Source organism: Crocodylus porosus, unplaced genomic scaffold, assembly GCF_001723895.1.
Source record: "Crocodylus porosus isolate Cpor-Errol unplaced genomic scaffold, CroPor_comp1, whole genome shotgun sequence".
NCBI lineage: Eukaryota > Metazoa > Chordata > Crocodylia > Crocodylidae > Crocodylus > Crocodylus porosus.
This window is the reverse complement of record NW_017728927.1, coordinates 2,853,347-2,865,239: the sequence shown is the minus strand read 5'-3', so window position 1 is coordinate 2,865,239 and position 11,893 is coordinate 2,853,347. Positions and strand designations below refer to the sequence as shown.

Here is an 11,893-nt window from a genome sequence, read left to right as displayed (position 1 = left end):
CAGCAATCACAACCCTCTGGGTCCGACCATGAAGCCAATTTCCCAGCCAGCGGATCGTGGTGGAGCCAAGGCCACAACTGGCCAGTTTGGCCAAGAGGTGATCATGAGATAGCCAGGCCATGCCTCATCCACATACACTTCCTATCCAAGCACCTGATCCTATCCAAGCGTCTTGATTCCCATCAAGGATCTTTTCAGACTAGGTTAACAGTAGAGCAGCCAAACCAGTGAGTCACTCTGGAAATCAGCTTGGCTTGTCAAGCGATAATCACATTAATCATTTACAATCCTTTTGATTAAAGTGTGCTTGTAATAAATGGAGCACTGGCCCTTTCCACCCCATGCATCCTCAAGCCAAGGTTAGGGGCAGACGGTGCCTATTAGACTGCGCCTGGGCAGCTCCACAGGACACTGCTGTGGAAGTGGAGCCAACACATAATGCTGTGTGGGGGCGCAGGCCTTCCAGCCCTGTGCCTCATGCATCTCTGTTTTCTGGGGCTGAAAAACCGGAGCCATTGCTACCTCCTCTCCCATCCTTTGTGCGTCATCAGGGACACTAGTTGTAACTACAAATTCTGCCTGCCTGGGTAAGCAGATATAGAAAGCAAGGTACCTTGTGGTTTCTACTCCTCATTCCTCCTCATCACAGTCTAGGGCTTAGTATAGACAGATGTATAGTATGGAAGTGTGTGGACCAGCATCTATTATACAGATTTTTGCTGGCCATAGGAAGAAGCATAATGGCCTATACCGTACACTGTGTACAACTCTATTGTATCCCATATGTTTGAAGCAAGCTGAGTAACTTTTTGACACAGAAGGAGAAAACCTTCTCCCATCACACCTGTGCTTATGTCGTCTGCTCAGTAGCTCTCACAACCAACAATGCCATCCTAATGCCGGTGCTAATTATAGAGACTTTTTAAAAAATAGGCTGCTAACATCTGCATTTTCCCACTTAATGATCTATTGTTTGGGTTTTTTACATGTATATAATAATGATACAGAAGTGAAGAACCCTTGTCATGTCACCTGTGCTTTTATGCTAACTAAGGAGAGATAAATATGCCACACTATAGCTAATAAGTGTCATTCACTTCACTGTTTATTCCAAACATGTTTCTTGCTCTGTCACAGCTGCTAAGCCTAGCTCTGTGCATTAGGAAAAAAAGATGACCTTCATTTGCTGTGAATTAAGCAGATAGAAGAAGGAGTTTGCAATTAAAGAATAGTTTTTATTGGTTGTTTGGGTTGTTTTTTTTTACTTCAGCTACCAGGGATCATGTTACCCACTATAGCAACACTCTTCTATTTTTGTAGCATTCACCTCCCAGGGATGGCTTCATCTTGCACTAACCTGTGAGGCAAGCTCCAACACCTGTGCTTTGGAATGAGCAAGAACATGGATATCAAACGGCTTCTTTGTCATTAAACCAGAGCGAGTCTACGGGCAGGGCCCCAATCTCGGTGCACTGCATCTGCTCCCTAACAGTATAAAACACCTGAAGCCTAGGCAGCCTTGCTTGCTGAGAGCTTCCCTGGTGCAGGAACCTGTCGGTGGCAGAGTCTCCATAGGGATGGACTTGTTTATTCCACCTCCTGACTGCGCAGGGGAATGCAGTACATCTGCATATGGTAGACACTGGGGAAAAAAAGCCTTACTGATGTGCTGAGAAGAGCCAGGCATGTGCCGTAGTAACAGCCAACACACAACACCATGATAAAAGTGGCTACAGGATATTATTTTTAGATGTAGTGCGCATGGAACAAGGGTCTTGAACTGCACAGCATGGTCAGGAGGCAGCATAGGCACGACTCAGGGCACCTATTCTACACCTTCGGGCATGTTTGGAGAGGACAAGATAGGGCTTGGGCATCCCCCCAACAGCTCCTTGGGGCTAAGCTAGCAGGTACCACAGAACAGACTGTCTTAAAAATCATACCTTGAGCTGATGGTGGTCCCACTATGACTATTAGGACCATGTAGACCAGCTCAGACTCTGGCTCATGATGAGATCTTGCACGAGCTCTGTTAGCAGGTGCTCCCCTGGGCAGACAGTCCAGCCAGCTCCCCCGGGAGTTACTGGGAGCCCAAGGAGGCAAGTTCTCCCTCAGAGCTCTGGAAAGCCACCTCGGCCGTTCCCTTCGACATGTCCCTGCCTCCCTTAACTTCCCGCTGGAGTAAAGAGATCAGCTCGTCTCTTCTCAATGGTTGATGAGGTCTAAATGTCACTCAGAGAAAGCATTTCAGATTTAGGTAATCTGCCAGTACCTGGCGCTCCAAATGCCAGGTGTTCTCCTCATTGTGAACAGCGTCTTACTCGGAAAGGAAAAGAGCAGATAGGCATTAATACCACCCTGCACCACCCTTCACGTGTACGTAATCACACCTTTCATGTGAAGATCTCAATAGATTTTTACAAACGTGACAGGCTTGGCACGCAGCTCTTGCATCTTTAAATGTTCCTGGCAAAATCCAAGGGAATAAAAAAAAGTGCATGAGGGCTGCACAGGCAGCGCCCAGGTGCAGAACCCGTCTCTGAGCTCAGGGAGACATAGCGTGGCGGCTGGCCGCAAGGCTGGTGCACGACTGAGCTGTGGACTGAAGCCAGAACTCCTAACTGCTGGCCCGCACAAAGACCAAAGGATTACACTTTGCTGATGCCATTTCGGCCAAGGACAGCTTATGTTGCCTTTGAGGCCAGTTATTGACCATCCCCGTGACTTGCAATGTCCACTGATGAGATGTTAATGTCCTGATAATCTGCGGCTTCCATCAGCTGTGCTGGGCTTCATTAGCAAGCAGCACAGAGCCTGGGTACAAAAACAATCGGCCGAAGCCCCCCAAGACAAACGGGGAAGAGACCGAAGGACCGAGCAGACTCGCTCCGCAGAGCAAATGGCATTAAAATGGTGGGGCTGGAATAATTCTCAAAAGCCTAACCAGTCACCTGCTTTTCACTTTCTGTTTCCAAATTTAATCCTCCCCTTTCTGCTTCTGCCCAGCTCCATGTGAACATGCAATCTTCTTGCATTGGTGCTAAGCAACAAGAACGTTTCACACAATTCCCCCCATCATCCCCATGACGGGACAGACTAACCTCGCTCTATTTTAACCAGCAGGACAGAACACTATGGCACCTTCGAATAATACATCTATTCAAGGTAATATGTTGACCTGTCTAACATATTTCTGCCTCTTCCAAAATTTCATCTACTAAGGCAATAGAGACACCTAGGGATTACAGAGGCCATTACAAGATTCCTGAAGAATTCAATCCTCCTCAGGATGAGTAGCAAAATGTGATTAAATACACAGTATAATAAATGAAAGTACTCTTCAGGATGGAATTTGAGGAAGAAATCAGTATTACAACCAGGAACTAAAGAAGGTATTATTAGATCAGGAACCAGCTGCTGAATAGGAAATTCTTTATTATGATGTGATACGGATGCTCTTAAATACTTTCTGTAATTTACATACATTTGCCATCAGACAAGCTATTCCCCCCTGCCCCATGAGCTTTCAGACCAATTATCTTCTTTCAAAATATAAAATAATGGGTGGTTTATTCAGCGCACATTTCCCATGTTAGGTCTGGCTCTCATCTGGTGGCCTATATTGAACCGAGCATAACAGCAATAACCAGGCATTAAGCAGCAGTGAATCCAGGCATTGCTAACTAGATAATAACTAGATAAACAATGCATCTTCTTTTGATGAGCTGGCACTGGAGCCCTTCTCCTCTCACGCAAACACACTATCCTTTATGACTCAACTGACAGACAATTCCCCCAGGTTATGCGAGTAATAGGTCCGTTACCCTTCTAGCCACTGGAAGGCAACGCTGTTCACCCAGGCATATTCACAAAGCAAATGTACTCTGCCATATTGTCCCTCTCACGTTTCCAGAATTGTATCATTGCTATCTACAGAAACAAAATTTGATTTTTTGTTCTTAGGGTAGTGGCAATAACTTTTCCCTGCAACTGCTCTGGTAGCAACAAAAGACTATACTCCTCCTTCCACAATGAGCCCTCAGAAGAACAACCAGCTTTTGTCATATCTTCTCAAAAAAACCCCATCTAGCAACTTCTTAAACCAACAGATAGATGCACTTGGCAGGGCTCTTCACAGGGCCCATTACAAATGTCCTGACAACTTCTTACTGCCTGGCCATTGTCAATACATGCCATCACAGGACAGCCAGGCCCAACTGAATAAGCCTCTCATTATTTTATATTCTGCAGCTCTTTAAATGCCCTATGAAGGCAACGATCAGAATCCTGCCAACAGCTGTCAGGTCTGAAACTTATATGACAGGCCTGCTTTGCTACTTCCATGTTCACAGTCTAGTCCTGCAAAAGCCTGATCCAGAGAGAAAAGCACAAATGATCATCTCTCTAAAGGACATTTCATAAACCCTGCAGGGCTTTGCTAAATACAGTATCAGCATTTCTAGGTGAGCAATGAGGGTCACATTGGCACATTCTGTTCCACAAGAGCTCACACTGATGAAAGAGCAAAGTCACCCTCTAGCATAAGGAATACAAGCAAACCCAGAAAACAGCATCCACATTGCAATGCTGGGTAGTCTAATATATCACAAGAATTAACAGGAGGTTGGAACTTACAATATTTTATTCTAGTCTAGTTTGTAGCTTGACACCAACATATTTACATTTGTTTTTGGCAAGCTTGTATAGCAAGAAAGCCCCTCATTCAACCCGTTTTAAATCAGTTACAGCCAAACTGAGTAGGAAAGCCAGATTTCAGCCATAGCCCAGAAGTGCTGAGGTAGTCTGCCTAAAACAGGCACCAGATTTGTCTAATTTTAAAGAACCATTGATCTTGATCTCAAAGAAGTTTGTCACTCTAAAAATGAATTAAAATCATGGCTGCTAGCTATTGTCAGCTGTCTAAAATGAAGTGCTCTGCCTTTAGCTATGTACATGGTTCCAAAATCTGATTGAATACTATAGGTTGACTACTAATACCCCAAGGCCTTCCAAAGAACAAGGAGTGCATCTCATGAGGCCTTTCCAGCAAGCAAAAACAGAAGGAACCTTTTATTTTGCCTGAAACCAAGTATGCAATGGGGTCTACACCTAGGTGGAACTTTTTAGAGCACTGTATTTAGCCAAATTAGCTGATCCCTTCAAATAATTCAACTTGATGGCACTAATATTCTTAATCTCCTAGATGACCCTTGGGACTAAAATATTGAACCTGAAAAAGTATCTCTTCTCAACTTCCTGCATTTGAAGCCCCAACCAAACTCCTAATGCCGTGATTCTCAACCTGAAGTTACATTAGAGCATTCAAATAAGGGACAGGTTTGAGATTCAGGAGATCAGCCTTCTTGCACACCCTTGGCCAACTAACTTTATCCTCCTTTGCTTCAGGGTCCTTTCTTCTCTCACCTTGTGCATGTCTTCTTTATTTAGACCTTAAGAGCTCTGGGGCAGATGTGTCCCATACGAGACAAATGCACAGTGCCTAGTACAATAGGACCTTGATCTTGGATAGACTCTTCAAGACATTAGCATTGCAGGAGGTAAATGAGGGAGGAAGTGGTCTAGTGATTAGGTGCAGGGGACAGAGCAGCCAGTGACTTGCTATGTAAAGTTAGGTAAGTCCCTGAACTATTAGTCTGTTTACTATCTGCAAAATGAGAGGGATGATTCTTACCTACGTACCCAACAGGAGTGTTGTGTGACATACAGGTAGCATCAGGAAGAAAAGAAGAAAGGTAGTTCAGATACACGGCCCTTATAAGCAACCTTCCTAGACAGTTGCATCAGGGGATGGAAATCTTCTGTCTTTAATGTGGTATACCTAGTTCAGTTCACACCACGCATCTGTTGTATTCTAGCGTACTCGTTTGGTCAGATTTTGTGTTCCTAATGTGTCAATTAGATGTTCTTGTCCCAAAGCCAAGTAACTCAGAAAGAAGCGTGTCTGAAGAACAGATCCTGGCCTCCCTAAACTAGTGTTACAGACCCCGGGTCTGTTAAGAAGTGAAGTCGGAGGCAGGAAACTGTTGCAAAGATAACCGTTAAGTGCTGCAGTTTTCATCGCTAGAATGGGGTCTGCTTACATTCCTTCATGAAAGTCTCCTCTCTAAAGCTGTTTAGGAATTTGATCCAGTTCAATTTTGCACTTCATGTGGGAGAAGCTGGATGGAATCTGATGGCCTGTGTTACAGAGTAGGTCAGACAAGATTTTATACAGATCAGTCTCTTTTGCCTCAACGTCAGTGAACTGAAAATTACTAGGTGGAGCAATATTGTCAGAATAGCACAAGCACGATTTCTCTCCCTATGCTGCCACTATACATATATGCCTTTGCCCTACTGAGAGATCAGTTAAAATAGCTATACAATGTTTAACAGCTTGAGGATGGTTGACATGTTAGAGGCATTAACATTCCAGTTGAGTCCTGGGTTACACAAAGTGAGTGTGACTAATACATTACCGTATCAAAGCAAAAGTATCACATTTTAAAAGGTTGTAATTTAGTTATTAATTAGGCAACTGCTCATCCTTCCATTCTTTTTTTTTTTTTTGAGCACTGCACAAGGAAAAATTAATTCCTGAAATGTATATTTTTAATGTTATTTTTGGAAGCCATTCTAATTAGGGAACATGCAACTAGAACAGCGTTAGAAATAACACTTACGCAGAATGAACAAGAAAGTGCCATCTGCTTCCAATACACAAGTATCACATTTTTCCCTAAAAACAAGAGTTGTTTAAATGCTCTATTGTTTGAATGCATCACCATCTTCCGGCAATGGTCATCTCTCACAGCCTTACCATAAAAGTTGGATCCTTTTATAAACAATATCATCGTACTATTAATAAGGGGCATAGGGGTGGGCATGCAGGTCTATAGTCATTTTTCCTCCACATGGATAGTTGTAACTCTGAGTGCAGTAGATTTCATGTTAGTCGAGTTATTATCTGCCAATGCTGCTTGATTATACACTTTACACCCTTGTTTGCTTGCCTGATCATAATGCCCCTAGAAAGTAGGTATTTTTTCCATGCTTTACATATAAGCAAATCGTGTCAACAAGAAGTCAAATTACAGGTGCCGCAAGAAGCTCCTGGCAGACACAGGAATAGAAACCCTGACAATTGCCTGTTATTATCTAGTCAGGTCAAATCTAAATTATAGAACAGCCTTTACAGAACCAGTAGTTACATTTATACATTGCCAGGTGGTGCAGATACTGATGGAAACCCTTTGGAAAGTTCTCCTTTGCTTTTTGCATTTCACCAAAGGTAGAGCTCATTTGCATGCCTGCCCACCAGTCTGCCCTGGAAAATAGTTTTGTTGCTTGTAGCATATTCAGATTTTCCCCTGCCCTTATCATTGGTTGTGTTTTCTTCAACAGAAGGGATAGACTGGGAGTCAAATAAATGTCACTGAGCCCTCTAACATCTCAGACTTGATAGGCCCAAAATAACAAAGATGCCATTTAATCTTAGTTTACATTAATACACACTTTCTAGTTAAAGCAGAGCCATGAGACACTACTAAAGTAAAGCCCGATGCCGTTCATCATAGCAGATAATGGAAGATAACAGCAGGACTACTAGGTCAAAATTTAAACCTAAACAGAACAACAATAGATCTATGAAGGAACTGTGGGGCGCAACCGATTCAGACAAGAAAGCACCTGAATAGGTGACTACCACTGCACGCCTGCTGCTTTTGAAATTTCTTGCTATTAACAGCTCATTCCTCTGATTCAAAAATGAGGTTCTGGGTCAAACCCGCTGAAACAATGTATTAAGCTTCCAACCAAAATGATAACACAGTGAATTTTCCTGGGAGGTGTTTCAGGTAAATGGCATTAACCCTTTCCAAAGGGAAGAAATCTGGTCCCATGAGGCTCAGTTGTAAGCAGACCCCAATTAGCACCTTCTGTTCTTTTGCTGATTGTGTTAGCTTTCGGCAGGGAACCGGTTTTCCTAAATGAGGGACAAGGTGGCCACGGGTACTGCCACAGGATGACTGAACCTTTTGTGGGGGGAGGGAAGGGCCCACAGGACTAAAATGGGAAACTGGTGATCTTTCAATTAAAAATAAAAGACTCCGTTTTCTCTTTTCTTCTGCAAGCAGTCAGAAGAACACGCCAGGCTCCTCCTTACCCCACCACAGATGTATAGAAACAGGTTTGAAGTCATGCCACACTCAGATCAGCAAAACACTAACTGGACATAACTGCAGAGTTTGGGGCCCCAAAATTAATGGCTAGAAAATTCCATCTTGGTAGCAAAGCAGAGAAACAACCATGCACCACATGGCCGAAAGCCCTGCTCCGATCCAGGGAACACAAAGCACGGGTGGGCAAAATACGGCCCACTGAGGTATTGTATGCAGCCCAGGCGCGAGGGCACGTGGCATGTGCTCAGGCATACAGCAGAGCTGGGGTGGCACGACATCTGGACTCCATTTCTCAGCAGCCCCAGCAATAGCAACTCCTTCTGACTGCTGCTGTCAGACTCAGCCCCGCTGCCCGGGCACCCTGGCCCATCCACCCTGCACCCACTGCCAGGGGCAGGAGGCATGCGGGCAGGGCGCTTGGCCAGGCAGCTGGGATGGGGCCACAGGCTGGTGGGGAGCAGCTGGTGCTCTGGGAGCAAAGTGGGCAGGAGGGGCCAGGGAGACCTCAGGATCTTGGGGCAATGAAAGCATGAGACTGGACCACGGGCAGAGCCGGGATCCGCTGCCTGCACACCCCTGACGGACGCAGGGTTCAGGGGTAGGGGCATGCAAGGAGTAGACTGCAGCTCTGCCCTGACCCTACACTGTCACTGCCTCAGCCCCAGGCCTGGACATAACTCCCCGTCTGCCCACAGCCCCATCACATCCTCCCAGCACAGCAGCATGCCCATGCAGCTCCCGGTGGTTTCCATGGAGGCCCCGGGGATCACGAGGTGGTAACAGCATGGGCCCAGGGCCAGGACTAGGGCAGAGCCCCAGTTATGTGGACAGGGACATGCAGGAAGTGCACTGCAGCTCTGCCCCATCTCTGACCCCGGCCCCGCACTGTCACTGCCCCAGGATCTCCATGGAGATTGGCCAAAAACCGTGCAGGCAGGCGGACCAGGTGGGGCCATGGGTGGGTTGGGAGCTGCATCCAGGTTGAGACCAGGATCTTGGGGCAGTGACAGCGTAGGGCCCAGGCCAAGGCAGAGCCGTGATCTGCTTCCTGCATGCCCCTGCCCGCAGAACCTGCTCCTGTCACAGGGCATGCAGGCAGCGGATGGCAGCTCTGCCCAGGGCCCCACACTGTCATCACCCTGCAGCCCTGCCCCATGATCCCAGCTTTGCCCGCCCATCCCACTCCGGGATACTGCTCCCTGCCAGCCACCCGTGGTCCCATCCCGCATAGAGAGTTGTGGTGAGTTGTTGCACAGGGGGATCTGTGCAACAGGGGGACCCGGGCAACAACAACAGGGTGCTGACCTGGCCCGCAACAGCTCAGCAAAACGCCCCGCAAGCCCAAATAATTGCCCTCTCTCCTATGTTACCTAACAGAACGGATGCCTTTATTATTCTATCAGGTGTCCGCTAGTAACTGAAAACCACTTTGACCTTCTGGCAAAAGGGGTTGGGAAGGGACTTGTACAGTCCTGTAGATATGATGCTATCTCTGGACAAATTCCTTTCCTCAAAGCCAAAATGCCCTGTCAACTTTGGTAATGACAACTGAGTCTCCTAGGGCTTAGGTACACATTCATGTTTAGTGGCTTCTGGAGCTCTTGGACCCGGGACTGTCCACACATTAGCACCTGAAACTAGTTTTAAGCATACTTTAGATAGCTTAAATTTACACCACCCCAGGGCAGGTTTATCTCTGATCCAAATTACCCAGCTCATGTTCCATTAATGTGTGACCTCTCCCCACAAATGAGCTGCCCAAGTTGCACTCGTCCAGCATCCCCACCCCCACCTTTCCATCCCATTAATTCTACTGCGGGGAGGAGAAAACAGAAGTAGGGGGCTAAATCATGTCCCCCATGAGCTGGAGCTACCTTCCCAGGGCAGGGAATCCTTCCCTCACCACTCCCACCTCCTAGCCACCCTGGGGAAGCACATCCAGCCCCGCAACAGCCCAATCCCAAATTCTAATTGATTAAAACATGAGGCCCTCTTTAATTTACTTCCTCTTTTGTTTTTAAATTTTTTTTTAGTACTTCTTTTTATTTTATCCTTCAGGGGCCGGCTTCCTTTATTTCATCACCCTTCCCCCCCCTTCCCATTAACTCTCTTCTCCCCCCCCCAACCCATCTATCTCAGTCCCCCAGTCTAGAGCAGGGATAGACACCTGTCCTGGCTCACAGCTAGACCCCTGCTCCTCAGTGGCAAGACACAGCCGTGCAGGTGGCGGACGGTCAAAGAAGGTGTTTAACCTTAAGGTGCAACTGTTCCAAAGTTGAGTTAGCACCAACACCAAGCAACGTTTGAGCAGTTCAAAGTGCAGTGTGCAGGAAAGCCCCCAGACCTTTGTCTTGTTCCAGAAAAACTCTTGGAAGTGCTAGGACATCTAACAGTGTCTCTCTGCTTCCCTCTACTGGCATCTCCCCACCTTTCTTATGCAGTCATGTCAGAGACAAGTATTTGCATTGGTTTGGTAGAAGTGCTTTATTGAGAGATAATTAAGAGGAAAGTATAAGAGAACGAAAGGATGAGCACCATTTAACCTCAATTATTTTTCCACAGCCAAAAAGCAATGAAAGCCCAGAGCCGGCATTTTCCAAGGAGCACCTTGAGTCTACAAAAGTTGAGAACCACTGCTCTAGATCTGGAAAAAAAAGTTACTTACCACTGAACAGACCTTTTTGAGATCCATCATGCTTGTACTAATTTTCACTGCGAGTGAAAGTGGCTGATCAAAGCTCAAAGTATCTGAACCCCCCCAGTGGGAGCACATGCTCAAAGCACGTGCGGACAAGTGCTCAAAGGAGAAGGCACACCATCCGTCGTCACTACTTAGTTTCTCTCCTAGGAGTTAAAAGGGATAAAAAACAAAGCTACTCAGATAACACTGCTCAGCTTGAGACATTCGAGATTAAAATATAAATTACCACCTGAATGTCCAGTAGAAGTAAACTGAAACTTAAGCCTGAAGCTGAAGGAAAGGGAGGGTGGGGGGGGCACTCAAAGAGCTGCTTTGATGACTTCCTTCCAAAAAATTTAAACAAAAAGAATCAAGGCTCATTTTTTGATGGTGCTCCATTGAAATCACCAGGTCACACCAAGTGTTAATTTGCTCACTACCTTGAACAGGAAGGTTTTTCAGTGCCTCTTGTCAGTTCACATAACCTTGTGCAAATCAGGAACGACTGCAGCCAAGTTCACCACACCTAAACGAGAGGAGAAATACAATCTTTGGTGCGACCTACTAAACCCGGGGACTCATACTTTGGTTCAGTTTGGCCAATGAGATCAGCTGCGGTATCACGATATTACCTATTATTGCTCAGAAACGAAGACATTTCAAAATCATACGCTGCCCCCTGCTGGCAGCATCTCCCACTTTCAGAAAAGAAAAAATAATCTCCCCTCACATACAGAAAATCAGTTATAAAGACATCTCTGTTTTTATACATTAAATTCCAAAGAACTAGAGTCAGCATGAAGAAACAGGAGACACTGATCCCTACAGGGGAGCAAAGACAAGGTGCCTCAGAGTAGAAAGGAAAATCATGCATTTCCTGGTTACTTATCATAGAATCATAGAAGTCGGGTCGGAGGGACCTTGTAGGTCTTCAAGTCCGACCCCCTGCCTGGGCAGGAGAAAAACTGGGCTCAAATGATCCCAACCAGGTAGGCATCAAGCCTCTTCTTAAAGACCCCCAGGGTAGGAGCCA

At 46.0% G+C, this 11,893-nt stretch overlaps 1 long non-coding RNA gene across 1 annotated transcript in view; it reads right to left on the bottom strand.

The window, feature by feature from the left end:
* The window catches only part of LOC109314570, a 9,643-nt gene extending 7,320 nt beyond the window's left edge, over window positions 1-2,323 (bottom strand). The window contains exon 1 of the long non-coding RNA XR_002102314.1: window positions 2,273-2,323. This is a non-coding gene — a long non-coding RNA (uncharacterized LOC109314570). The remainder of the gene's footprint in view (window positions 1-2,272) is intronic.
* Between the last annotated feature and the right edge of the window lie 9,570 nt (window positions 2,324-11,893).